The sequence below is a fragment of the Mesoplodon bidens genome (genome assembly GCF_964165515.1).
Source record: "Mesoplodon bidens genome assembly, chromosome: 18".
Taxonomy (NCBI): domain Eukaryota; kingdom Metazoa; phylum Chordata; class Mammalia; order Artiodactyla; family Ziphiidae; genus Mesoplodon; species Mesoplodon bidens.
Genome location: NC_138175.1, coordinates 4599817 through 4625211, shown reverse-complemented (window position 1 = coordinate 4625211; position 25395 = coordinate 4599817). Strand labels below are relative to the sequence as shown.

At 47.0% G+C, this 25395-nt stretch overlaps 1 protein-coding gene across 6 annotated transcripts in view; it reads left to right on the top strand.

Moving 5' to 3' along the window:
* Window positions 1–25395, top strand: part of KIAA0513 — a 58967-nt gene that overhangs the window by 10013 nt on the left and 23559 nt on the right. For 3 of the 6 annotated variants that reach the window (XM_081216854.1, XM_081216853.1, XM_081216855.1), the window contains one exon: window positions 24802–25034. The exons of 2 other annotated variants lie outside the window; for them this stretch is intronic. The gene's annotated coding sequence lies outside the window, so the exon portion shown is untranslated. Of the gene's footprint in view, window positions 1–23462; window positions 23483–24801; window positions 25035–25395 lie in introns of those variants that run through there. One more of the 6 variants, XM_081216858.1, reaches the window with a different exon arrangement.

Below are 25395 nucleotides of genomic sequence, written 5' to 3'. Positions count from 1 at the left end.
GTCTCTGTTTTAGTCGGCTGGCGACATTGTGGGCGGAAAGTGTGGGTTCCAGACGCAGCTCTGCGTGCACCGCTGTGCAGCTTTGCTGACACGCCATCCCCCGTCCCTTCGCTGCCCTGGGTCTCCTTTTCCCATCTTAGGGCAGCTTCCATGAGTCTGGGCCTTTCCCCTGAGCTTCTTGTCTGCCGTCCCATCCCTTTCTTGTCTGTCTGCCAGCTGCCACCGTCTTCTGGAAATCTGAAGTCTCATCCAAGCCTAACATCTTGGGGTTTTATTCGAGTAAAACAAAGTCTAGAATTACGTAGTGCATGACGGTTTTGTTCCCGCTCCTTTGCAAACATCTCCTTTCTTCTTCTCTTTTTTAAATTAATTTATTTTATTTATTTCATTTATTTATTTCATTTTTGGCTGTGTTGGGTCTTTGTTGCTGCGTGCGGACTTTCTCTAGTTGTGGCGAGCGGGGGCTACTCTTCGTTGTGGTGCACGGGCTTCTCACTGCGGTGGCTTCTCTTGTTGCGGAGCACAGGCTCTAGGCGCGCGGGCTTCGGTAGTTGTGTCACGCGGGCTCAGTCGTTGTGGCTCGCGGGCTCAGTCGTTGTGGTGCACGGGCTTAGTTGCTCCGTGGCATGTGGGATCTTCCCGGACCAGGGCTCGAACCCGTGTTCCCTGCCTTGGCAGGCGGATTCTTTTTTTTTTTTTTTTTGTCACCATCATAAAAAATCATTTCTTAGATGCCAAATTGCACATCAGATAGACAGCAACTACTGCCCAGTGAGAGCTTGAACTCTAGAGCTAAGACTAATGAGAATATACCAAAAATTGTAAAATCAAAACATTAAACGAATAGCACAAGTGCCTCCAACAAACATATTACTTCTAAGGTATCCAAAGGAACTAGAGATTGCAGCATATTCTCAGGTTTATATAACTGTGTATTTATATCATATCCCCACACTCCCTAGACTTAATACAAGGAAGGATGTCAAAAAATAAGACAAAACACCTGTAGTCAGACAGGCTGTGTAATGGTCATCCTGATACCAGATCAATAGCTCTCTCAATCTACAAAACTAAAACAGATGAATATACACACTTCTCATGAAGATCCTTTAGTTACTTTTTAAACAGATGTCCAAGCAAAAACACTTTCCAATGGAAATCCTATAGGCTTAACAAGTTTAATGAACAATTTCAAATAAGACTCTTTATTCAGATAAATATAACCTGCTTAGTACACATATGTAGTAAATTGGCAGATTACTTTGAGCAGAATCTGCAGTATCAGATTGTATGACATGCTGCAGTCATCAGAACAATGCCGCTTAATTATATGGAATCGCAGGAGTCAAAGACTCAAAACAGCATTTGCTGTGAAATGTCACTTGTTTTTAGTTTTAACTCCCTGAATTACTGGGTTAGTCATTTTCTATGTTAAATGCAGAGATGTGGATAGACTATTACCTACTGCAACAAAGCTGTAAACAAAACTATTTTGAGTTCAACTCCTTCAAGAATAACAATTAAATTCCACAGTTTCTTTAATTACAAAATGTAACCTGTTAACATCTGCATGCTATTGGAATAATGCTGTTTCATCAATGCTGGATGTTACGTAACCTGATAGTCCAGGAATCACATTAAGGACTTTGATACACATTTTCATCACTGCATCAACAACAAAACCCAAGAAATTTGTTCAACAGTTGAATTCTTCAGTACAAAGTTTTCACTCTGCATGTGTCAACATCCCTGCTGCAAAATGTCGTAAACCAACCGTCCCTAGCAATGAATTCCTGCATTTAGTTTTTCATCACTATATTAACTTTCATCCAAGTATTCATTAAAACTGACATGGTAGGATAATGATGTCTCTGAATTAATGACCATCTGTGGAATCTGTCAGTTAACACTGTAAACAGAGGGTGAAAAAGCCATCAGCATAAAAATAGCATGGGTCTCACGGATGGACACTGACCGCTTCCTTCAACTCCTTGTGCTCCGAGCAGCTCGAATTACATCCAGCAAATGGATTTAGGTGCAAGTGCCCAACAAAGCAACAACTGAAAATATGCCTCTTTCACAGTAACTGACACTCAGGGATTGTTCTTTCCTCTGCATGCCAATCATTAACAATATTACACCAAAAAGGCATTTTAATTACACTCACGTATATATTAATGTCTTCGTAAAAGATAGTTTTCTAATCCTTTATGGAGACCATCTTTCTACACAATTCTAAGAACCTCAGACAGAGAGACTTGCTGAAGAAGAACCTATAGAAGACCTCGCTGCTTTTTTTTTTTTTTGCGGTACACGGGCCTCTCACTGTTGTGGCCTCTCCTGTTGCGGAGCACAGGCTCCGGACGCGCAGGCTCAGTGGCCATGGCTCACGGGCCCAGCCGCTCCACGGCATGTGGGATCTTCCCAGACCGAGGCACGAATCCATGTCCCCTACATCGGCAGGCAGACTCTCAACCACTGCGCCACCAGGGAAGCCCCTCGTTTTTTTATTTGAGACCCCGAAGGCCCGGCAGGCTGCTGTCCTGTGACCGAAGGGTGGAGACATCGGAAACAGTGATCCAAGTGTGACTTTGACGTACAGAGCACAGGGTCTCAACTGTGGATCTGCAAACAAGAAGCAAAAGAAGAATGAGCAAGGGGGGGAAAGGAGTGGATGAACTGGGTTAGGGCTGTTGGTTTCCCTTTTCCTCACCAACAGTATCTTCGGCCGGCGGATTCTTAAACACTGCGCCACCAGGGAAGCCTCTCCTTTATTCTTTTTTCTCTTCTTTTTTCTCGACTGTGCCACGCGGCTGACAGGATCTTAGTTCCCTCACCAGGGATCGAACCCGTGCTCCCTGCATTGGAAACTCGGAGTCCTAACCACTGGACCACCAGGGAATTCCCAATTCTTTTTTTATTATTTTAAAATCGTTCAGTTTTTTTCCCCTGAAGGCCCTGAGTAATTAATATGAAAGCCTAGCATTTGTGGGTGAAAAGTGCTAAACCCTCCTTGTTTGCCTGTCTCTACTAAAATAGGAATTAGAAAACTTCTTTAAATGCTTTGGAATAAATGTCAGATTGCTAAATCAGACATTGCCTGTATCACTTCCAAACAGGAAGACCTGTAGATTGTCTTCTCCGGTAGGGATTGGTGAGGGAGGCTTAATCCACTCCAGTCGTTGACGGCTCTGTGGAGCGTCCTTATCTGAACCCCAAATGAGCACAGTTACCTACTTGCCCTACAGCAAGGCTGTGGACTCAGACTCTGCTGGGGCTTATCTAGACTCTCGTATTTAGCTCTATGGCTTTAGACAGCTACTTAAAAATATCTATCTAAAAAGCTCTTTAGACAGCTTTTCTAAGCCTTAAAGTTTCTTCAGCCGTAAAATAGGGATAATAATAACCTAGCTTCTGTGTTACAGGAGAATTAAATCAGGTTCTCAGCACAGAGCACTTAGCTTAGGGCCTGGTGTGTCGTGAGCATACAATGAGTACTGGTTGCAGTTATCAAAAAGTACTAAATAATTGTAATAGCATTATGGAAAAGAACAGTCCAAGTCAGTGGCTTTGACCTTCTAGAGAGAACGTCACACCGGGAACCACAGCAGGATTCAGGTGCGGCAGGAGGTCTCAGGTGAATGTGCGAGAGGTGGGAGCAGTGACTCTTTTGAGATGTCTGGAAATGCCATCCTTTTATTCAAATTAAAATTTGCCAGGGGGAGAAAATTTTTAGCGAAATGTGATTGTGTATAGCTTCTCTCACGGCTGGTATAAAACTCTTTAAAAGGTTTGGTGAAAGACTCATCTCACATCTCAGACCACTCTATAGAAGTGATAATACTCTGTCATTAGATCCAGTGGTGAAACCCACCCTCACCCCACCCCCGTCTCCCTCTCTGTGTCTCTTTTGCTGTCTCTGTCTCTCTCACTCTCTTTCTGCCTCTGTCTCTGTCTGTCTGTCTCTCTGGTCATTGGAGCAACCTAGCAAGTACGGTCTGGTCAGAGGCCCTTGATGAGATGACACTTTCCTCCATGTCATGTTTCGGGGGATTCTGAGGCCAAAGGCACGTGGGATCTCTTATGTTAACACGAAGAGTCTGGAATGGGATTTTAGGAATATACTCACATTTGCTCAATAAGGGGGCGGCAAGTGGGGAATTGGGGGTAAATCACTTGAGGAAAGAACAAGCAAAACCGGCCGTGGAGGTGGCAACCTGGAAGCAGGCATCCTGTCTCATCCCAGCAGGGCAGCCAGAGCCATCGCCCCCGGTTCTCCTGAGCCCTGGGCCTTGGGCGGAAAGACGGGCCGACGGCCAGCAGAGGTTTGGGTCAGGCTGTGGCCCAGCACAGAGAGTGTGGCCTCCTCCCCAATCTGCCCTGTGTGACTGACGTGTGTTAAATTGGCTGAAATACCTTACAGGGACCTTCATGCCTTTAGAAAGGCATGAACGTTTCCCCATCTCTGCTTCCTAAAAACCACAGTGGCTCAGAAAGAAGGCTTGTCTCTTCTCCTCGTGGACACTTGACGAGGTCTCTGCAGCTCAGCGCCTTTGTCCAGTCAGTAGTGAGGAAGCTGGGTCCATAGCGTGAGCTCGGAGGAAGGAGGTGACCCCGGGCCCAGAATGCACCTCAGGGGCCACGGGTCCCCAGGAAGGGGAGGTGGTGGGCTCCTGTGTCACCCAGTCCAGGCTTGCAGGGAGGTGACTCAGAAACAGGCCCCAAGGGGGAGCTTCGACTGCATTTACTGTCCGTGGTGCAGAAGAGTGAGACCCCAGCTCTCCCAGCAGCTCTGGAATCAGCCTGTCTCCTGCCACCGCCAAAAGGCAGCGCTTCCCTTGAAAAGGGAGGTGTTCCTCCCCAGTCATGGGCGTGGTCTGCAACAGACAGACGCGTTCCTGGACATTTCCTTGGCAGGAAGGAGTGGGTGGAGAGGAGGCCGGGGCTGCCACCCAGCTCTTCCCAGAGCGGCAAGGGGCTGTCTTACTGCAAAGTGAGCACGTTCCCTGGGGAGAGAGTGCTTGTATTTGATACTTCGGCGGAGGGCCCATGACTGTGTTTTAACAGTGTGGTACGGGGGCTCTTGAAATTGAGTCCCACTTCAAAGATTCAGGGATCCTAAGTCATTGTCACCGCAGAGAGGGGACCGAGTCCTGCCCTGTGCGTGTGTGGAGGGGGCCTGTCCTTCAGGCCCCGCAGGCTGCATCGACGTCAGACCTGTGGTCAGCTCACGAGGCTTAATGGAGCTCCTCTGGGTTCCTGACCTTGATCCTTAAGTCCAGCTTGGGCTTTTGTACTTCTCTGGGGCCCGTGGCTGGACCCCCAGTGGGTGTGGCACATCTTCCAGTGGCATCCACCTGCAGTAGGGGTCGGAAGGGAGATGTGGGCCGGCGGTGGGGGGCCGTGTGCAGCCCTGGGGCAGCGAGCGGGCCCGTGTGCTGACACTGCCGCGTCTTTTAACTTGACTGTCGTGACTTTGGTCTTCCAGTAGGAAGCATTTCTGTGAGATTTTCTCTCATTAAACCTTTCTTACCATGTGTCTTCACTGTGCAGCCACACCTGTTACACGTGGCTATTCTGCCAGCGGTTTCTTACCTGTTCAGTTTTAAAACAAAACTGACTTGATCCAGAGTAGCTTCTACCTGCCTGACCCCTTCCTCCATGCAGACAAAGGATGAAAAACCACAGAAAAACGAGGGACTCTGGGATCGAGGACTCCCCCCGTTCTCCACCTCTTTTCTCACGTGTCTGACCCTGTCTACCTGCAGAGGAAGGACAGCCCACGTGTAGGGAGGTGCCCTCCTTTAAGGTCAGCCGGCATGGCACGGAGATTGAAAGGACCGGTTTGGTTGCTCACGTTCTCTAGGGATTCGGGTGCAGAACCTGTTTGTCAGGAAGGGTGTGTGGTTCCAAATGGACACCTGGGAGGCATGCGGACACAGGTAGCCACTGAACCAAGAAATCGAGAACACGCGCTAGGCTGGATGATAAGGGAATGTCAGCCATGCAGCTGAGGAGTCTGGGGTCTCTAGGGCCCTGCTTTTTATAAGAAAAGGGAACTACTATTTACTTAGCCCTTGTTTTGGGCACTTGGCTGGCCGCTTCCACCTCTTTTTTGTTTTTTTAATTAACACATAGTAAAATTCGCCTTTTTTTTAGAATACATTTCTGTGAAATTTAAAATACGTATAGATTTGTGTAACCACAAATTCAATTAGGAGGCAAAACATTTTCTTCATCAACCCCACATCTCCCTTGGGTTCCCCCTTGTTGCACCCCATCCCTAACTCCTGGCAACCCGCACCCCCTTGTTTTGGAGCACATCTTATAAATGGAGTCTTGCCTTAGGTGAACTTCTGAGGACCGTCTTTCACTCAGCATCACGCATTTGAGGTTCCCTGAGGTGTTACGTGTGGTAGGATTTCATTGCTGAGAGGTAGGCTCTAGTGTGGGTACAGCAGAGTTTGTTTAGTCATTCACCCATAGGAGGACATGTGGCTTGTTTTCCGTTTGGGGCCATTATGAATAGAGTTGCTAGAAACATTTGTGTACAGAATTTTGTGTGAACCTAAGTTTTCATTCGTCTTGACATATCTAGGTGTTGCTGGGTTATGTGGTTAAGTATATGCTTAACTTTATAAGAAACTCCCCACATCTCCCATGCAGAAGAATTCCAAATGATGTGTGTAGATCCTCTACCCTGAAGGACTTGGAGCATAACTCCCTACTCCTTAAGGGGGTGCTGCGTGAAGTGACCTCCTTCCCAAGAGCACAGTTTGGAAGGGGAGATTAACAAAAGAGCACTTTACAGTGGGGAAGCCTGGTAAATACGACCTCAGCCTGGTGATCAGGGTCAACGGTGAGAAGTCAAGCTGATGGTATGTGACTTTGAAATGATGTGGTGAAAATGGCACTTTACCTCTGTGGTCTTCCTCCCCAAACCCCATAACCCCAGTCTAACCCTGAGAAAAATACCAGACAAATCCCCACTCAGGCACATTCTGCAAAATACCCGACAAATACTCAAAGTTGTCAAAGTTACCAAAAACAAAGAAAGTCTGAGAAACTGTCATAAGTGAAAGGAGTCTGAGAAGACAGGATGATAGTGTCATGTGGGATCCTGGAACAGAAAAAGGGCATCAGGAAAAGACTGAGGAAACACGGATACAGTACAGACTTTAGTTAATGAGAATGGATGAATAGCAGTTCACGAATAATGACAAATAGACCTAATTAATATAAGATGTTAACAGTAGGGGAAACTTTATGTGGGGTATATGGGAGGTCTGTACTATCTCTGTTACTTTTCTGTAAATCTAAAACTATCCTAAAATTGAAGGTTTTTTTTAAAAAAAAAAACAACAACAAACAAAAAGAGCTGCCAAACCATTTTGCATCCCCACCAGCAACACAGAGTTCCAGTTGCTCAGCATCCTTGTCAACACTCGATATGACCAGTATTTTTTAAGTTTCGCCATTTTAGCAGGTGTGTAGTTGTGGCTCATCATGGTTTTAATTTGCGTTTCCCTCGTGGCTAATAATGTTGAACACCTTTTCATCTACTTGTTCACCATCCGTTTCATCTCTGGTGAAGTGTCTGTTCTTTTTCCATTGTTAGGTTGGCTTCTTTGTTTTCTTTTTTTTTTTTTGTGGTACGCGGGCCTCTCACTGCTGTGGCCTCTCCCATTGCGGAACACAGGCTCCAGACGCACAGACTCAGCAGCCATGGCTCATGGGCCCAGCCGCTCCGCAGCATGTGGGATCTTCCCGGACCAGGGCACGAACCCGTGTCCCCTGCATCGGCAGGCGGACTCTCAACCACTGCGCCACCAGGGAAGCCCGATTTCTTTGTTTTCTTACTGTTAGGTTTTGAGAGTTCCTTCTGTTTTCTGAATACAAGTCCTTTGCTGGATATGTGATTTGCAAATATTTTCTCCTAGTCTATAAGTTGTCTTTTCATTCTTTTAATTGTGTTTTTCACAGAGCAAAAGTTTTTAATTTTTGTGAAGTCCAGTATATCACCTTTTTCTTCTCTGGATAGTGCTTTCAGTGTCATAGTGTCTAAGAACTCTTCACCTTGTTTTATTCTAAAAGTTTTATAGTTTTGTTTTACATTTGGTCTGGGATCCATTTGAGTTAATTTCTTAGAAGGTGTGAGGGTTAGGTCAAGGTTTTTCTGTTTATTTATTTCTTTGTTCATGGATGTCCAGTTGTTTCAACACCATTTGTTGTTGAAATGACTGTCCTTGCTCCATTGAACTGCTTTTGGATCTTTGTCAAAAATCAGTTTGGCTGTACTTGTGTGGGGCTGTTTCTGGATTCCATCCTGTTTCATTGATCTGTGTGTCTGCCACCCACCTCCATGGCACTGTCTTGACTACCATAGCTATTATAGTAAGTATGATTAAAACCAGAAAGTGTGATTCCTCCAACTCTGTTTTTCTCTTTCACAGTTGTTTTATGTATTCTAGTTCCTTTGTCTTTCTATATACATTTTAGAATAGGTTTGTTTATATCTACCAAAAAATCCTGCTGGGATAGGAATTGTGTGAAACCTGTAGATCAGTCTAGGGAGACTTGACATCTTTACCGTGTTGAGTCTTAACAGTCCTTGAACACGATAGTTATTTTCTTTATTAAAGTCATCTGTGGTTTCTTTCATCAGTGTTTTGGATTCTTTAGCACACAAACACTGTACATGTTTTGTTAGATTTTTGCCTAAGTAGTCACTTTTTCAAGTTATTGGAAATGCTGCTCAGTTTTTAACTTCAATTTCCAAATGTTCGTTGCTAGTGTATAGAAATACGATTGGGGCTTCCCTGGTGGCGCAGTGGTTGAGAGTCCGCCTGCCGATGCAGGGGACATGGGTTCGTGCCCTGGTCCGGGAAGATCCCACATGCCGCGGAGCGGCTGGGCCCGTGAGCCATGGCTGCTGAGCCTGCGCGTCTGGAGCCTGTGCTCCTCAACGGGAGGGGCCACAGCAGTGAGAGGCCCGCGTACCAAAAAAAAAAAAAAAAAAGAAATACGATTGAATTTTTGTGTTAACCTTGTACCTTACAACGTTGTTAAAGTCACCTATCAGTTCTAGGGCTTTTTAAGGAAAGATTCCTTGGGATTTTCTACTTAGACAAGATGTCATCTGTGAATGGAGACAGGTTTATTCTCTTTTTTCCAGTATTTTTTCCCAATGCCTTTTAATATCTTTCCCTTGCCTTATTGCACTGGATGGAACTTCCCATACTGTGTGGAATAGGAATGGTAAGAGCGGATATTCTTGCCTTGTTCCCAGTCTTACAGGGAAAGTATTCAGTCTTTCACCATTAAGTGTAATGTTAGATACAGAGTTTTGTTTGTTTGTTTGTTTTTGGCTGCATTGGGTCTTCGTTGCTGCGTGCGGGCTTTCTCTAGTTGCAGCGAGTGTGGGCTACTCTTCACTGTGGTGGCTTCTCTTGTTGCAGAGCATGGGCTCTGGGCACGTGGGCTTCAGTAGTTGTGGCTTGCGGGCTCTAGAGCGCAGGCTCAATAGTTGTGGCGCACGGGCTTAGTTGTTCCGCGGCATGTGGGATCTTCCCAGACCAGGGCTCAAACCCGTGTCCCCTGCACTGCAGGCGGATTCTTAACCACTGCGCCACCAGGGAAGTCCCAGAGTTTTTATAAATGCCCTTTATCAGACTGAGGAAGTTCCCTTCTATTCTTAGTTTGCTAAGAATTTTTATCATAAATGGAGATAGAGTTTCGTCACATGCTTTTTTGTTGCTATTGCTTCAGTTGGTATGATCATATGATTTTTCTTCTTCAGACCATTAACACAGTGGATTACATTGTTTGATTTTTTTCATTATATCCCCAGGATAAACTCCACTTGGTTATGATGTATTAAATTCTTTTCATATGATGCTGTATTTGACTTGCACGTATGTTCATGAAGGATATTGGTTTGTCACTTTCTTGTACTGTCTTTGTCTGATTTGCTGGAGAGTGATACTGGCTTCATAAAATGAAATGGAAAATGTTGAATTTCCAAGAAGAGATTGTGTAGACTTGATGTTGTTTCTTCTTTAAATGTTTGGTTGACTTTGCCATTGAAACCATCTGGACCTGGAGTTTTCTTTTCTGAAAGGTTTTAAACTATCAGTTTAATTTCTTTCATAGTTATGGGACTACTTAGGTTATCTGTTTCATCTTAGGTGAGTTTAGGTAGTTTGTGATATTCAGGGAATTGGTCCATTTAATCTAACTTGTCGGCTTTGTGTATGTAGAGTTGTTTGTAGTTTGCCCTTATCATCCTTTGAATGTCTGCAGGATCTCTGGTGATAACCCCCTCTTTCCTTCCTGATATTCGTCATTTGTGTCTTCTTTTTTCATTGATCTATCTTGTTAGAGGTTTATCAAGTTTAGTGATCTCAAAGAAGTTTTTGGCTTTATTGGTCTCTCTTTTTCAACATCATTGATTTCTGCTCTTCATTATTTCCTTATTTCTTCTTTTTGGGTTATTTTGCCCCTTTTTTCTAGTCTTTAAGGTAGAAGCTTAAATTATTGATTTGATACCTTTCTCTTTTTGTGCTATAAATATCTCTCTAAGCATGATTTAGCTGCACTTAACAGGTTTAAATATACTGTATTTTCACTTTCATTCAGTTCAGTATGTTTTCTGACTTTCCTCGAGACTTCCTTTTTGACCAATGGATTATGTAGAAGTATGCTGTTTAATTTCCAAATGTTTGGAGATTTTCCTGTTATACTTCTTATCAGTTTCTAGTCTAATTCCATTATGGTCAGAGAACATACTTTGTGTGATTTCAATTGTTTTAAATTTACTAAAGTTTGTTTTATAGTCCATGATATCTTGGTGAATATTGCACGTGCGCTTGAAAAGAATGTTTATTCTGCTGATTTTTGGTGGCATGTTCTATATATGTCAGTTATATCCAGCTGGATGAGGTTACTTATCCGCCCTCCTGCATCCATGCTGATTTTCTGTCTGCTCGCTCTACAGATCACTAAGAGAGGAGTTTTTAAAGTCTCCTACTTTAAATTGTGGATTTGTCTCCTTCTCTCAGTTTTGGCAGTTTTTGCTTCATGTATTTTGGGACTCTGTTGTTAGGTACATATGTATTTAGGATTATTATATCTTCTTAATGAATTGAAACTTTTATCATTATGTAATGTTCCTTTTTATTTCTAGTAATTCTCTTAGTTCTGATGTATAGTTTGTTATTAATAGAGCATTTCAGCTTTTTTTTGATTAGTGTTTGCATGGTATATCTTTTTTCTACCCTTTTATTGTTAATCTACCAATATAACTATATTTGATGTGAGTTTCTTGTAGACAGAATATAGTTAGGTCATGTGTCTTTATCCATTCTGGTCATCTCTGTCATTTAATTGGTGTGTGGGGTTTTTAAAAAAAATATTTAATTAATTAATTAATTAATTTTTGGCTGCTCGGGTCTTAGTTGTGGCACGTGCACTCTCTAGTTGAGGCGCACGGGCTCAGTAGTTGTGGTGAAGGCTTAGTTGCCCCACGGCATGTGGGATCTTAGTTCCCCAACCAGGGATCGAACCCACATCCCCTGCATTGGAAGGTGGATTCTTTACCACTGGACACCACGGAAATCCCTAATTGGTGTGTTTACACAATTTACATTTAATATAATTATCAATATGTTTGGATTTAGGTCTACATTCTGTTTTTTTGTTTTCTATTTGTTTCCTCTTTTTCCCCCTCTCTGTCTATTTTCCTGTATTCTTCAGGATTATTGGAATGTGTTTTAGCATTCCATTTTAATTTATCTATTGTGTTCTTTATGTATAGCTTGTGTGTGTGTGTGTGTGTGTATTTGCTCTAGGGATTACAATATGCACACTTAATTTTTCACAGTCTACTTAGAATCAGTATTTTACCACTTCAGGTGAAAGTAGAAAACTAACCATCACAGGTCCCTTTATTCTCTTCCCTGTATGTTGTAGTTTTCATATGTATTCTGCGTGACTTGTGGGATCTTAGTTCGTTGACCAGGGGTTGAACCCGTGCCCCCTACAGTGAAAGCACAGAGCCCTAACCACTGGACCTCCAAGGAAGTCTCTATAATTTTTGCTTTCAGCTGTCAAACATACTTTAAAGAACTCAAGAGGAGGAGGATAGTCCATTATATTTACCCAGATTTTTTTCGTTTGGTCTTCCTTCATTTCTGATGTTCCACTTCCTCTGGTATTATTTCTCTTCTATCTAAGGAAGTTTCTTTATAACTTCTTATAGAGCACATACACTGGCAGCAAATTCTCTTGAGAAAGTTTTCACCCTCATTCCACAAAGATTTTTTGGGGCACATCTAGAACTCTAGACTGGCAATTCTTTTCTTTCAGCACTTAAAAAGTGTTTTTTTTTTCCCACTTCCTTCTGGGTGCCACAGTTTTTGTTGAAAAATCTACAGTCACTTGAATCCTTATTCTCCTCTGAGTAATGCATTTTTCTCTGGTTGCTTTCAAGATTTGTTCTTTGTCTTTAGTTTTCAGCAGTTTCATTATGATGTATGTGTGTGTGGATTTTTTGGATTTATCTTTTTTGTATTCACTAAGCTGCCAAAATTTGTTGGTTTATGTCCTTTGCTAAATTTGGGAAGTTTCAGTCATTATTTCCTCAAATATATTTTTTGCACCATCTTCTTTCTCCTCTTCTTCTGGGACTCTGATGACACAAACGTTACATCCTTTAATTTTGTCCACAATTCCCCAAGGCTCTGCTCACTTTTTTTTTTTTTTTTTTTTTTGCGATACACGGACCTCTCACCGCTGTGGCCTCTCCCGCTGCGGAGCACAGGCTCCGGACGCCCAGGCCCAGCGGCCATGGCTCACGGGCCCAGCCGCTCCGTGGCATGTGGGATCTTCCCGGACCAGGGCACGAACCCGTGTCCCCTGCATCGGCAGGCGGACTCTTAACCACTGCGCCACCAGGGAAACCCCTCTGCTCACTTTTTTAAAACCCTTTTTCTCCCTGTTTTTCAGATGAGATCATTTTTATTGATCTGTCTTCATGTTCACTGACTCTTTCCTTTTTTTTGTTTTATAAAGAAGTGATTTTTTTTTTTTTTTTTTTTTTTTGCGGTATGTGGGCCTCTCACTGTTGTGGCCTCTCCCGTTGCGGAGCACAGGCTCTGGACGCGCAGGCTCAGCGGCCATGACTCACGGGCCCAGCCACCCCGCGGCATGTGGGATCTTCCCGGACTGGGACAGGAACCCATGTCCCCTGCATCGGCAGGTGGACTCTCAACCACTGCGCCACCAGGGAAGCCCAGAAGTGATTATTTTTTTAAATAAATTTATTTATTTATTTTTGGCTGAGTTGGGTCTTCGTTGCTGTGTGTGGGCTTTCTCTAGTTGCAGTGAGCGGGGCCTACTCTTCGTTGTGGTGCGTAGGCTTCTCGTGGTGGCTTCTCTTTTTGTGGAGCACAGGCTCTAGACGTGCGGGCTTCAGTAGTTGTGGCATGTGGGCTCAGTAGTTATGGCTTGTGGTCTCTATAGTGCAGGCTCAGTAGCTGTGGCGCATGGGCTTAGTTGCTCCATGGCATGTGGCATCTTCCCGGACCAGGGCTTGAACCTTTGTCCCCTGCATTGGCAGACGGATTCTTAACCACTGCGCCACCAGGGAAGCCCGACTGTTTCTTTTATCATATTCATTCTGCTCTTGAGCCTATCCAGTGGTTTTAAATTACTCAGTTACTGTATTTTTTAGTTCTAAAATTTTCATTTGATTCTTCTTCATATCTTTTGTTTCTTTGCTGAGACTTTTTATCTTTCCCTTTATTTCAAGAATGTTCTTCCTTACTTCTTGGAGTACTTTTTATAGTAACTACTTTGAAGTCTTAGCTAAGTCCAATACTTTGTTGTCTTGACACTGGTATCAATTGATTATCCTTTCCCATGTGAGTTGAGGATTTTCCTCATTCTTTGTATGTTGAGTAATTTTGGATTGATCCTGAATATATGAATATTACATTATGAGACTCTTGGTCTTATTTAAGTCCTATGGAAAATGTTGCCATCTTTGTTTTAGCAGACACTCAACCAATTTGAGTTCAGATTCTAAGTCCCTACCAGCCTTCTGTGAGTTTCAGTATCAATTGTGTGTTCAAAGTCTTCATGGTGCTCTTCAGATGTGCCCCTATTTATCACTCCGTGGCCAGTGTGGGACCTTGGCAGTGTTCTCTCCTGAAGTTCAGTACCCAGAGTCCACAGCACGCTGTTTAGGATTCTACCTACACATGCTCATCTCAGGAGTGGGCCCGGGGACTCATACACGCTTTATGGGGTTGTTTTCCTGAGCTTCTCCTGTTCCACAGTCTCCCCAGTCCTTTCCAGTTCCAGGGACCCCTTCTGTTTGGTTTTTCAGCCAGAAAGCAGGGGCGTTATTTCTCCTGTTCTGCTACATTCTTCCTGGGACTTAGCTCACATCTGTGACTAAGCAAGAGAAGGACCAAGAGAGAAAAATTCAGTGGGGTTTCCACCTGCTTCAGCTCCTCCAATTGGAAAGGAAGCTTCCATCCCTCAAAGTTTTAGGCATTTGTGGACCCCTCTGCTGCTGGGGATTTGCTGGGAGACTGGGGCGTGAGAGCTCCAAGAAGACAGAAGCACAAAAAAGGCAAAGCCCTGGGCTTGGGCTCACTGCCTCTGAGAATTAGGCAACCGCTTCCTTGCTCCCCAAGCCAGGACCAGCCTTCTGGAGGTCTGCTGATACCTGATTCTGGATGTCGGGTTATATTCAGTCCAGGCTGGGGGTCCTGGAGTGTGGAGGTGGCAGAATCACCACCATGTTGGTGGTGCTTCAGATTCTGATTATCTTCCCTCCTCGGCCTGCTACTGTTTACCTTCCGGAGTCCTCCAATAGCTGCCCTGTCCATTCTGCCCCCGTTTCATAGCCACACTCAGTGGGTGAGACAGGACGGAGTGCGCTCGCTCCATCTCACTCAGAGCCATAAGGAAGCCAGGAGACGGGAGTTTTAGAGACGTTCAACAAAAAGTCCAGATTAAACGGACACACGAGGAAGTCAGAATGTCACTGATGCAGGAGAGCTGTGGTTCGTGTGGAGAAAGAGGAAAATAAAAGAATAAAAGTTGAAGGATTAGGTAGATGGTAACAGAAGTAACTGATAGGCAGCTTCACGTAAAGGGCTGATGGAAGGAGCTCTCTCCTTGAGCTCCCCTCACCCCATCGTTACGTATCTAGCCTTGCTCAGTGTTAAGGGGGTTCCTTCTCGCCCACTCAGGCTGCCAGCTTGAAGGGAACGGTTTGACTGTAAGCACATGAGCTTTATTCCTCTCCGTTGGGCGTGTCAGGAAATGTGTACATAGAGAAGCAGGGACAGATCTCTCGGAGAGTCAGGAGGCTTTAATCTAGCGTATTTGGGGATTTGTATCCAGGTGGTCACCAATGTGTATGGCCTCGTGCTGCAGAATCTGACCTGGGCTTGATAAAGAATTAATCTCTGGGCTTCCCTGGTGGTGCAAGTGGTTGAGAGTCCGCCTGCCGATGCAGGGGACACAGGTTCGTGCCCTGGTCCGGGAAGATCCCACATGCCGTGGAGCGGCTAGGCCCATGAGCCATGGCCGCTGATCCTGCGCGTCTGCAGCCTGTGCTCCGCAACAGGAGAGGCCACAACAGTGAGAGGTCCGCGTACCACAAAAAAGAAAGAAAAAAAAAAGAATTAATCTCTTAGGGGACTTCCCTGGTGGCTCAGTGGACAAGACTTTGCGCTACCAATGCAGGGGGCCAGGGTTTGAGCCCTGGTCAAGGAACTAGATCCCACATTCATGCCGCAACTAAGGAGCCTGCCTGCCACAACTAAGACCCGGTGCCACCAAATAAATAAATAAATCTGCTCCCTGGAAAGGATCTATTAAGCATTAAAAAAAAAAAAAAAAAAAAAGAACCTCTTAAAGTAGATCCTCTCTCTCTCTCTCTCACTCAAATAAAGCAAAGCCTTTATTGCAAGAATAACTCTTTCTTTGTTAAAAGATTTTCTGAATGAGAGGACTGCTGATACCGTTAAGTGTCACTGAATTTCAACCTACACGTGTTGACACAGATGAAAGCAAAAGCCCTCTGAAAATCGTAAGCAGAACTTTGGAAGTGGCCGTTTTCTCCGGGGTCTCTGATACTGATTTCATCTTTAACGTTCCCATTGCTCTCTCGATTCACGTACTGAACATTCTTCCAGTGCCTGATATGAATACCATTCAGAACTCGTAGAGTACTTCAGCCATTTGCCTTCTTTTTTTCTGGTTTGTTTTATTAGTTCATTTGATCCTTATGACAACAGTGTAAGGCAGACAGGATAGCTGTGGCGTTGCCCTGTATTATTTTTACATAGTTGTAATTGCAGGGAGAATATAAACTTACATCTTGGTTTTTCATTTTCCACTTCTTTCTCATTTAACGTAAGTATTTTCACAATGCCATGTTGTCATTATTGCTCTCTGTCCTATTTCAGTGAAGGTCCAGAATTAATGTAGCAGAATTGACATAACTTTCTTGTTGTTGAGTGTTTAGTTTATGTTCACTTTTTTTGCTATTATAAAGCATGCTGCACAGAGGTATTTTGGGCCATTTTGGGGGTTATTTCCTTAGGATAAATTAAATAGATAGACTTAAAAAATATTGTTAAACATGTTTCAACATTCAGGAGGATTTCAAAAGACCACAAATGACCTAGAGAAAGCACCAGTGTGACACAATCACAAGTTTCAGATTTCTCCATGTTGCAGAGCAGGTTTTGTATGTGCCAAGAGATTTAGCCAGAGGGAGGTGGGTGGTGTGTATAGGGAAATGAAGAGGGCATTAGCAAAGGCCCAGTGTGTGTCAGAGGGAGGGAGGGAGGAAACTAGCTTGATTATGCAGAAGTTCTGTCTTGAAGAAACCGACAACCCATGCTTACGTGAGGTTGCTTTTGAATGACCGCAGCATCCCCTCTGCAAGTGGCCATTGGAGAGCTGTGTGGGCAGCCTCGACCAGCTCCAGATGGCAGAGCTCCTTGGCCAGCAGCCAGAGATGACAATGTCACAGCTAACTGGTGACGGACACGAGCGGGTTTCAAGCAGAGTGCTTACTACGGCCTCCAGGTGGTCCCCCCTCTAGGAGGGTTTGCCCAGAGCCTTCCCTCCCACGGGGGCACAGATGTCCGTTTGCATGGCTCTTCGTTTTGGCCCCGGGTTGGTCCAGTGGAGCAAAGCACCAACACCAAAGAGACTGGATGTTGTTCAGTTCCATCCCTCACCTGCCTTGGGTTCTAGGAGAAGGACCAAGTTTCAGAGCTTTTAGGGAGCCTATCCTAATCCGACGGAGTGCGGCTGTCTTCGTGCCAGGGGTGGGGGAAGTATGCAGTTGTTTTGCCACGTTACCCAAAAGGATGGAAGGTCAAGTCCGTCTGTATCCAGATCAAATCCGGCTGTCACTGAATCACCAGCTATGTCCTTCTTTTACTAAAGAAGTGCAGCTGCTCACAGAGGGAGGGATGTGCCTAGTAAATTCGAACATTTGGTTATAATGCAACCAACTCAGTAAGTTAGTGGTGAGAATTAATGGAAAACACCTGTCACCAAATTCCTCCTTGCTGCCTTAAATTAGCGGGCTCGTCAATTCATTGAAGAATTACCTGGGATGAATTAAACATTAGTAAAGTGCGTAAGGTACATCCAGACCCCGGTGGGAGGGGACTTGAGACTTCGAGCAACTTTGGAAAAACTAAGAAATTTCAAAGTCTCAGACTGGGGAGGACCTGTTGGTTTGTAATCCCTTTCCTTCCTCCCTAATCCAGTTGGGGCTAGTTGAATTCCTGGACCCTTCTGATTTGGGCAATGTGGTGGTGAAAAAGGATTTGCTCTGGAGCCTTCTGCACTGTTGCTGAACCAAGGCAGGCAGAGTCACTAGACTGTAGGGAACTTGTCTCTTCCATGGCCCGTTTCCCCACACTTAGCACAGTGCCTGGCCCATCGTGGTGGTTTTAATAGGGACCCAGTGAGGTCAGGTGTGCGGGAACCAGCAGATGGCCCCTTATCTCTTTTTCCTGTGAACTGTGAATATTTTAGACCTTTCCTTTTTCCTGGAGGTCATAAAATAAGAGTTATCTTGGATATAACCATTACGACAGCTGCAGCGGAGAAAAACCTGCGATAAGTGTCATAAAATGTTATCTCCGGATGGAATTGGCATGAAACCCTAGAGGTCCAGCAGCGTGTCCTGCTAACAGCGTGCTAACACCTTCTGCTTCCGGCTTCCCTTTTAGAAAGGAGACTCTTGAGGGACCACTCCCAGGGCTGGTGGAGACGGCTGCCTTGATGGGACTCTGTTCTCCCTTCTGGAGCTATGGAGGACAACCTAGTCCCTTGGTCACATAGCCACTCCTCACAGATTTGAATCCGCTGTCTTTTTTTTTTTTTTGTGGCCACGTAGCATGTGGGATCTTAGTTCCCCAACCAGGGATTGAACCCACGACCCTCCCACATTGAAAGCGTGGAGTCTTAACCACGGGCCTGCCAGGGAAGTCCCTGAATTCACTGTCTTGTTTCCCAAGTTACTTTACCCCTCAGTAAATCCCCTTGACTTTCTCACCATTGCTCATGTGACACAGTTATCAAGTGGGCCTTTGTTTTCCTTTTCCTGTTGGGGGATGCTCTCTGCTTTTTTACAAGTCTTCCAAACATTTATTAAATTGAAATACTTGTGCCAGTTTATTACGTTTTCCAAAACGATGGATCCTGCTGAGTTGCTTCGGGCTTAACAACTGGGGACAACGAGGCCTGGGTCCCCAGACTTTTTTTCTCAGATTTGCTGCCCTAAGAGGAGCTGCTTACTCCTTCCAAGGGGTGGGGCTGGACAGAATGTTCCAGGAGCCGCCTGACCGGCGGGAGCAGCGGTGAGTCTCTCCTCTTTTGGGTCAGGTGCTTCTATCAGGGCAGCCCAAGGCCAGTTTCGAGTTTGTTGTTATTGTCGGCATCAAACCCACTGACTCGTGTGGCACGTGTGCCGCCCGAGAACGAGCTGCCTCTCGACAATGGACTTGTGAAACTTTGAGTCAGGAGGTCAGACTCCCTCGCTAATAATTTATGAGTTATTCAGAGACAGAGGCCACACTGTCACCATCTCTTTGCTCCCACAGCAGGCCTGGCACGTGGAAGGCACTTGGCTGGTGCCCAGCGAATGACCACATTCACCGTCCAGGGGCGTCTTTTAGACTCAGCCTCCCTGAGTCTGCCGGAATCTTTTGGGTCCCGACTGTGTCGTTCTCTGAGTTAACTTTCCCGCTGGCTTTCGGCTCCCCACGTTCTCCACCAACAGGTTACTGCACTCAAGTCTGAGTAATTAATGAGGGGGTAGCATAGAGCCGGCCGGAGTCCTTAGCCCATGAGCGGTAGAGACATCTTTCCAAGTTGACGCCGGGGGAGGGGTTCAACCACCGTCTTTTATCAAGTTGAAGACCCCGTCAGTTGTAAGATTCGCCACTCTTTTATGCACAAGGAATTAAGATGCAGCGCTGCCACTTAAACTGTGACCTAATGCTCTCTTGTCCCTAGAATTTTATTCTGTCTTTCTTGTAAGAACCCTTATAGAATGACTTGGGCATAGATTATTATGAAGCATCCCTCTCGTCCATAATAAAGAGGAAAATATAAGCAAAATAAGTTGGCTAAAGGACTTCTAAAACTTCCTCACATTCAGAGGCCTGTTCTTCTGCAGTTGCCTCAGAGCCGTTGAAGTGCAGCAGGGTTTCTGTAACATACCATCCTCTCTGCCGTCAACATGCCCTCTACGGGGTGCTGGTCCACTTCCCTTTGGGGAGGAGGGGAGCCCGGGGGGAGGGGGACGAGGTGGGGGCGTGTCGTGTTCTGTTCCCTGAGGTGGGTGGTGGATTTCGGGGAGAGTTCACTTTGCGGGAATGGTATGACTACAGTTTATGTGTTTTGAATTGATTTTTAAAACTAAAGAATAGAAGAGGCTCCACTCTTGTCTCTGGACAATGACAGCTATATCCCAGGGGGCCTGGCTGGGAGCAATGCTAAGGCACATCTGATTTCAGAGACCTTAAAACGCCAAAAAAGTGCATTTTAGGATAATGAAATATAGTGTTGATGAAACCACCTAATTACACAGTATTCCGGCCACATTTTTCTGTTTTGTCCTCGAAGCTGTAATGCGTTTGTCTAGTATCTTGCTAAAACCCTTGTGCTGTTTCCACGGTATTCCCTTGATTGATGGGTCTGTAAGGCACACAGACACACACACACACACACACATGCGTGTGCGAGTGAGGCTCTAGAGCTTCGTTTGGCATCAGGCTCTGACGTTGGTCCTCCCCGCTTCCCGGTCCTGGTGCTCAGAGCCATCCTGCTGCTGACCCGGGTGTCCCCTGACGTGGCTCTCTCTCTCTCTCTCTCTTTCTCTCTCTCTCTCTCTCTCTCATCATCTGCTGTCTTCCCTTTTGAAACCAGGTTACATATGTCCCTCTCCCTCCCCCACCCGTCCTCTCTCCTTCCTTGAGGACGAGAGGTCATGGCTCAGAGACACCCTGCAGAGGCTGTGGGTTGTGATTCCTCACCAGTTGCTCAGTTCCCCTCTCCTTAACCAGTGTGGGCTCTCATCCCGATGAAACCCCTGGAGCTGGTGCCTCAGGCAGGGCTTTGGAGGCGCCCCTTCCCTGCACCCCTCCAGCTCTAGTTCTGTTCTGATCACCAAATCAGAATGTTGGCGCAAGTGCTCTTCAGAGAATTCTGCAGTGAATGGTGGTGATTGGTGCTTGCCAGAAGCCCTGGGGGACATCTGATGTTTGAGGGAGATGGACCCTCATGGGCATATTATTAACTCTGACGTCTCCAGGTCTGTGACGCTCCATCCCTGCACCACCAAGGAGATCTTACCTTAACCCAGTAGCGTGCTCCAGCCGACAAATACCTGCTCCAAATGCATGTAACATGTGCTTTCAGATTTTTGGAGAACCATTTAAAAAATGTATGTTTCAGCATCTCTGTGTCTTTTACAGAACCTGTTAGAGACTTCCACTGTAATAATCAGTGTCTTTTCATAGGAGGATCTTCTTGACAAATTGATTTTTTTTTTTTTTTTTTTTTTGCGGTATGCAGGCCTCTCACTGTTGTGGCCTCTCCCGTTGCGGAGCACAGGCTCCGGACACGCAGGCTCAGCGGCCATGGCTCACGGGCCCAGCCGCTCCGCGGCATGTGGGATCTTCCCGGACCGGGGCACGAACCCGTGTCCCCTGCATCGGCAGGCGGACTCTCAACCACTGCGCCACCAGGGAAGCCCGACAAATTGATTTTTAAGTTAGGTATTTGGATAAAGTTCATGTACAGATGAGTTTGTCAGAATGAAAAGAATTTGTGACCCGCTGTAATTCCCATTTTTGCTTTGGCTGCCAGGAAGCTCCACTACATTCGTTGCCCGACTGCAATAATGGGTTTCGATCCCACTGGCCTGAGGTTGCCCTAGATCCACATTGACTGGACTTAAATCTACGTCTGAACAGTTGCGCGAACACACTGACATCTGAAAGGATGGTGACACTTCTTATTTGACACGTATTCATTCTTTGGAATGACTATTGTCTCATAGCCCCCAATAGCCCCACATTTCTTCGTGATTCCAAGGCAGTGTCAGTTATCCCAGCCAGAAAGCGCTGAGCGGATTTATCCATCAGGAGCTGTAGGGCTGCGCTGTGACCAGCCCCTGGAGGAGGCAAATGCAGGTCCTTGTTATGGTCTCGCTGCAGGAGAGGTTCTGAGCAACAGGAAGCGGATTTCCACAAGCCTCAGTTGTGGCTGCGGGTCCACCTGGGGCTCCTCCTCAGCCCCGCCTCCCTGGCCAGCCCGCAGGGTCTCTCTGTGACCTGTGGCCTCAGAGGGGGAGGGGTGCCCGGGGAACAGATGCAGATGGAGCTGCAGGAAGAGCCTGTGTGCTGTGAGGCTGATTGTTTGTGGCAGGCCGGGGAGGTGTGGAAGTGATACCTGCACCCCGTGCTGCTGGGACCCTGCCAGGGCACAGGCGGGCGCATGGGGAGGGGAGGAGGACCCTGCAGAACCTTGAGGTTTGCAGTCCATCCATCGTGTCCACAGTGGTCTCTACAGGGCGAAGGATGCAGCAGCGGGTTGAAAGGTCTCCCTTATTTCATCTCCCTCTCCTCTCCTCCAGCTATTCCAGTGAGGCACAGTTTTCCTGGAAGCCGTGCATTATTAAGTCACTTCATAGCTGAACCGAAACAGATAACAGTAATCTAATCATCGATCAAGTTCACTTGTCTCCCCTCATCCCTGCAGCCAAACCCAGACCGCCTGTCGACCTTCCGTCAGGTCCATTTGAAGTAAAACACTCCTCAGGAGACCGGAGAAGGCCCTCTTCCCTGGGGTCCCCTGCAGGTTTGTAGCTGTCACGAGAGGGACAGCCACTAGCTAGGTGCCAAACAAACATCCGAATTTCTCTCGCCGTTGAAATGGTTAAAAAAAAAAAAAAAAAAAGAGTTTGCCTTTTGACCAAGACCAGAAGGGCATCCACGAGAATGGAGACGGGATTTTGTCGGCCTGGTGGGACCAGGAGCTTCTTCTCCCTCATCTATTTCCAAATCTTTCTCTAACGATACATTTATGATAAAGGGAAAAGAAAACAAAATAATCTCCACAAGCTTGACTTGAGTGCTGGGGAGAATCCGTCTAACCGATGTGTGTGAAGTCCTACATCAGGTTCTCGGCTCCACTGGCAGGGAAGGTGTTTGTTGGGCGTGACCCGGGCTTGCCTTCTAGGCCAGCGGTCCCCAGCCTTTTTGGCACCAGGGACCGGTTTCGTGGAAGTCCATTTTTCCACGGACTGGGGGCCGGGGGCGGGGGCGATGGGGAGCCGCAGATGAAGCTTCGCCCGCCCGCCCGCCCGCCGCTCACCTCCTGACGTGCGGCCCGGTTCCTAACAGGCCGCGGCCCGGTACCGGTCCATGTCCCGGGGGCTGGGGACCCCTGTTCTAGCGCACAGCACAGACTGGGGAAGGCGATTCGGCAGCCCCAGCAGAGCCTCACTGCTGTGCAGGCCTCTGACCCTCAGCTCCGCTTCTGGAGGTGGACCCGCAGGAGAGCATCAGAGAGGCCGCTGCAGGGCCCATGTGGTGACTTGAGAGCCTGGGCTCGGCGTTGACCTGAGTTTGGACTCTGGGCCCCGTCACTTCCTAGCTGTGTGCGGGGGGACCTCCTGCTTCCCCACCCCCGCCTCGATTCTCTGATGCTGTGCGAGGAGGGGCGGGGGGGATGGAGGGAGCCAGCGCGGGGTGTGTGCTGGTCCACTGAGGCTTGCCGTCTCTTCTTTTGGTGGGAGGAGCAGCACGTCTGGTGGCTCTGGGACAGTAAAGGAGAGGGAGCTGCCTGAGACGGATGGCAGAGGCAGAGTTCCAGAAGGTTCCGGAGCCTCCCCCGGCCCCGGGAACCTGTGGGATTGCCCAAGGTCAGCCTGCTGGAGGAGGGCTCACTCTGGGCGCCCTGGGTGCTGGGGAAATCAGGGTTTGAGCAAAGCCCCTGGGGATGTGGCGCAGCAGCCACAGAAGGCAATCTCCTTCCGAGTTGCTGCCGCAGCTGGGGCCACGTGGTGGGGGGATGTGGGCGGGAGGCGGGGCAGGAGCTCAGGAAACCTACCCCCGAATGCGCCGGCTGGGACCACCTCCCCTGGCCCCCTTGCGCTCGTTCTCTTCTGCAAACTGCTGCCTGCCCATCACCCTGAGAACCCAGTCGAGGCCCCTAGTGTCTCACCTGGCCCCCCTTGCCAACCTGCTCCCTCCTCAGCCTTCCCATTTCCTGAACTTTCCGAAGTCGTGGCTGCCGAGGGCCTCTGTATGGGCTGTTCCTCCACCCAGACCCCTGCCCTCTGCTCAGAAGACAGCCTTCTCCAGCCTTCTCGAGTCTTCTCGGCTGGCCCGGCCCCCCTCCATCTCAGCTCAGATACCTACCTCCCTGACCTCCAGTCCGAAGAAGCCCCCTCTCAGCGCTCAGAGACATGGGCTGACTTAGAATTTTAGCCTAATTTGATTGGTCGAAGCTTCTGCCATAGGGCCTAAGAGGTGAATTGTAAAGATGCGGTTGCAGGAAGGTCTGTTTGGCTGCAAGTCTGTAGAAAGCATTTTTAATATCCACGCTGTCTGTTTGCAGAGATTCCACTGTGATTTAAAACCCTGAGTCTCAGAGCCTGTGGCCCTGCAGTGGGTCTGGGGACCTCCTTGTACACAGGACAGAGCAGAGGGATTGAGTGCAATCCGCAGACATGTTCTCTTTGGTCCATGATGTGCTTTGAAATAAATTTGAATTAGTTGCCAGTGTTGAAGAGTTGAAAGATTTCATGAAGCGGATTTCAGCACTTTTATAGAAAGCTCTTTAGATCTGATCCCACTGGGCCCACGATCCTGAGTGGCAGCCACTGTCTGGCCCTACTCGGGGACAGTGCAGTCAGTCCCCACTGGGCCCACTTCCTCTCTGTTCTGCAGCTGGGAGAGCACAGGCAGTCGAGTGAGGTGTGTGATCCTGGTGTCTTGAGAGTGACCGTCACCTTGCCCTGGACGGAGGCCCGGAATTATGTTTCCTTCCTGGAGAAAGAGGGTGGGGTCACTTCCAAGGCCCTTAGCATGAGTGGCCACTTCACCTGCATCTCAGCTCCGGGAGCAAGGTTGGCTGAGAGATGAGATCCCGGGCAGAGGGACCCGCACTCTGCAGCCCACGCTGCCCACATGGCGCCCAGGACTGGGCCCCCCGTCACTTTTGCTTCCTCTCCTGCAGGGCCAGGCCCCTCACCTTGTCCGCTCCTTCCTGAGCCCACAGAGGAGGCTTCTGGGAAAGGATGACTCATGCACTCCCTGAATTTCCAAGCTAGAAAGGCGCTGGGAGAGCGCCTTGGGCCGGACCAGAAATAGCCGTAACAATTGGGTCTGATCTTGCCCCTCCTGCGTTGTCACGTTCTGCTCTGGTAAATAGATGCCACCCTTGAGACCAACCACCTGAAACGTTGCAAGGTACAGTAACTTGTTTCCTTTTCCTCTGAATTTTTACTGATTGTAAACTCCACTGTTAAAGATAATAAAATAAAAAGGGGCGGTTACCTCGGTGCCAGCACCGTAATACATTTCTATCTCCTTTTTCAGTCCTTTTTCATATGTATACGTGATTGTAATTACAGTACAATTAAAATTCATTCACACCAGTATTTCTAGCACCCAAAGCAAGAGGTTGGCATGCAACAGGATTCAGTAAATATTTGTTGATTGTGGAAATTTGTTTACCTAAGTATAAAGTGAGCATTTTTCTAATTGCATCATACACTGATGACCATTATATCAAGTTGTTAGAATATATTTGCCACTTTACTATATTTAG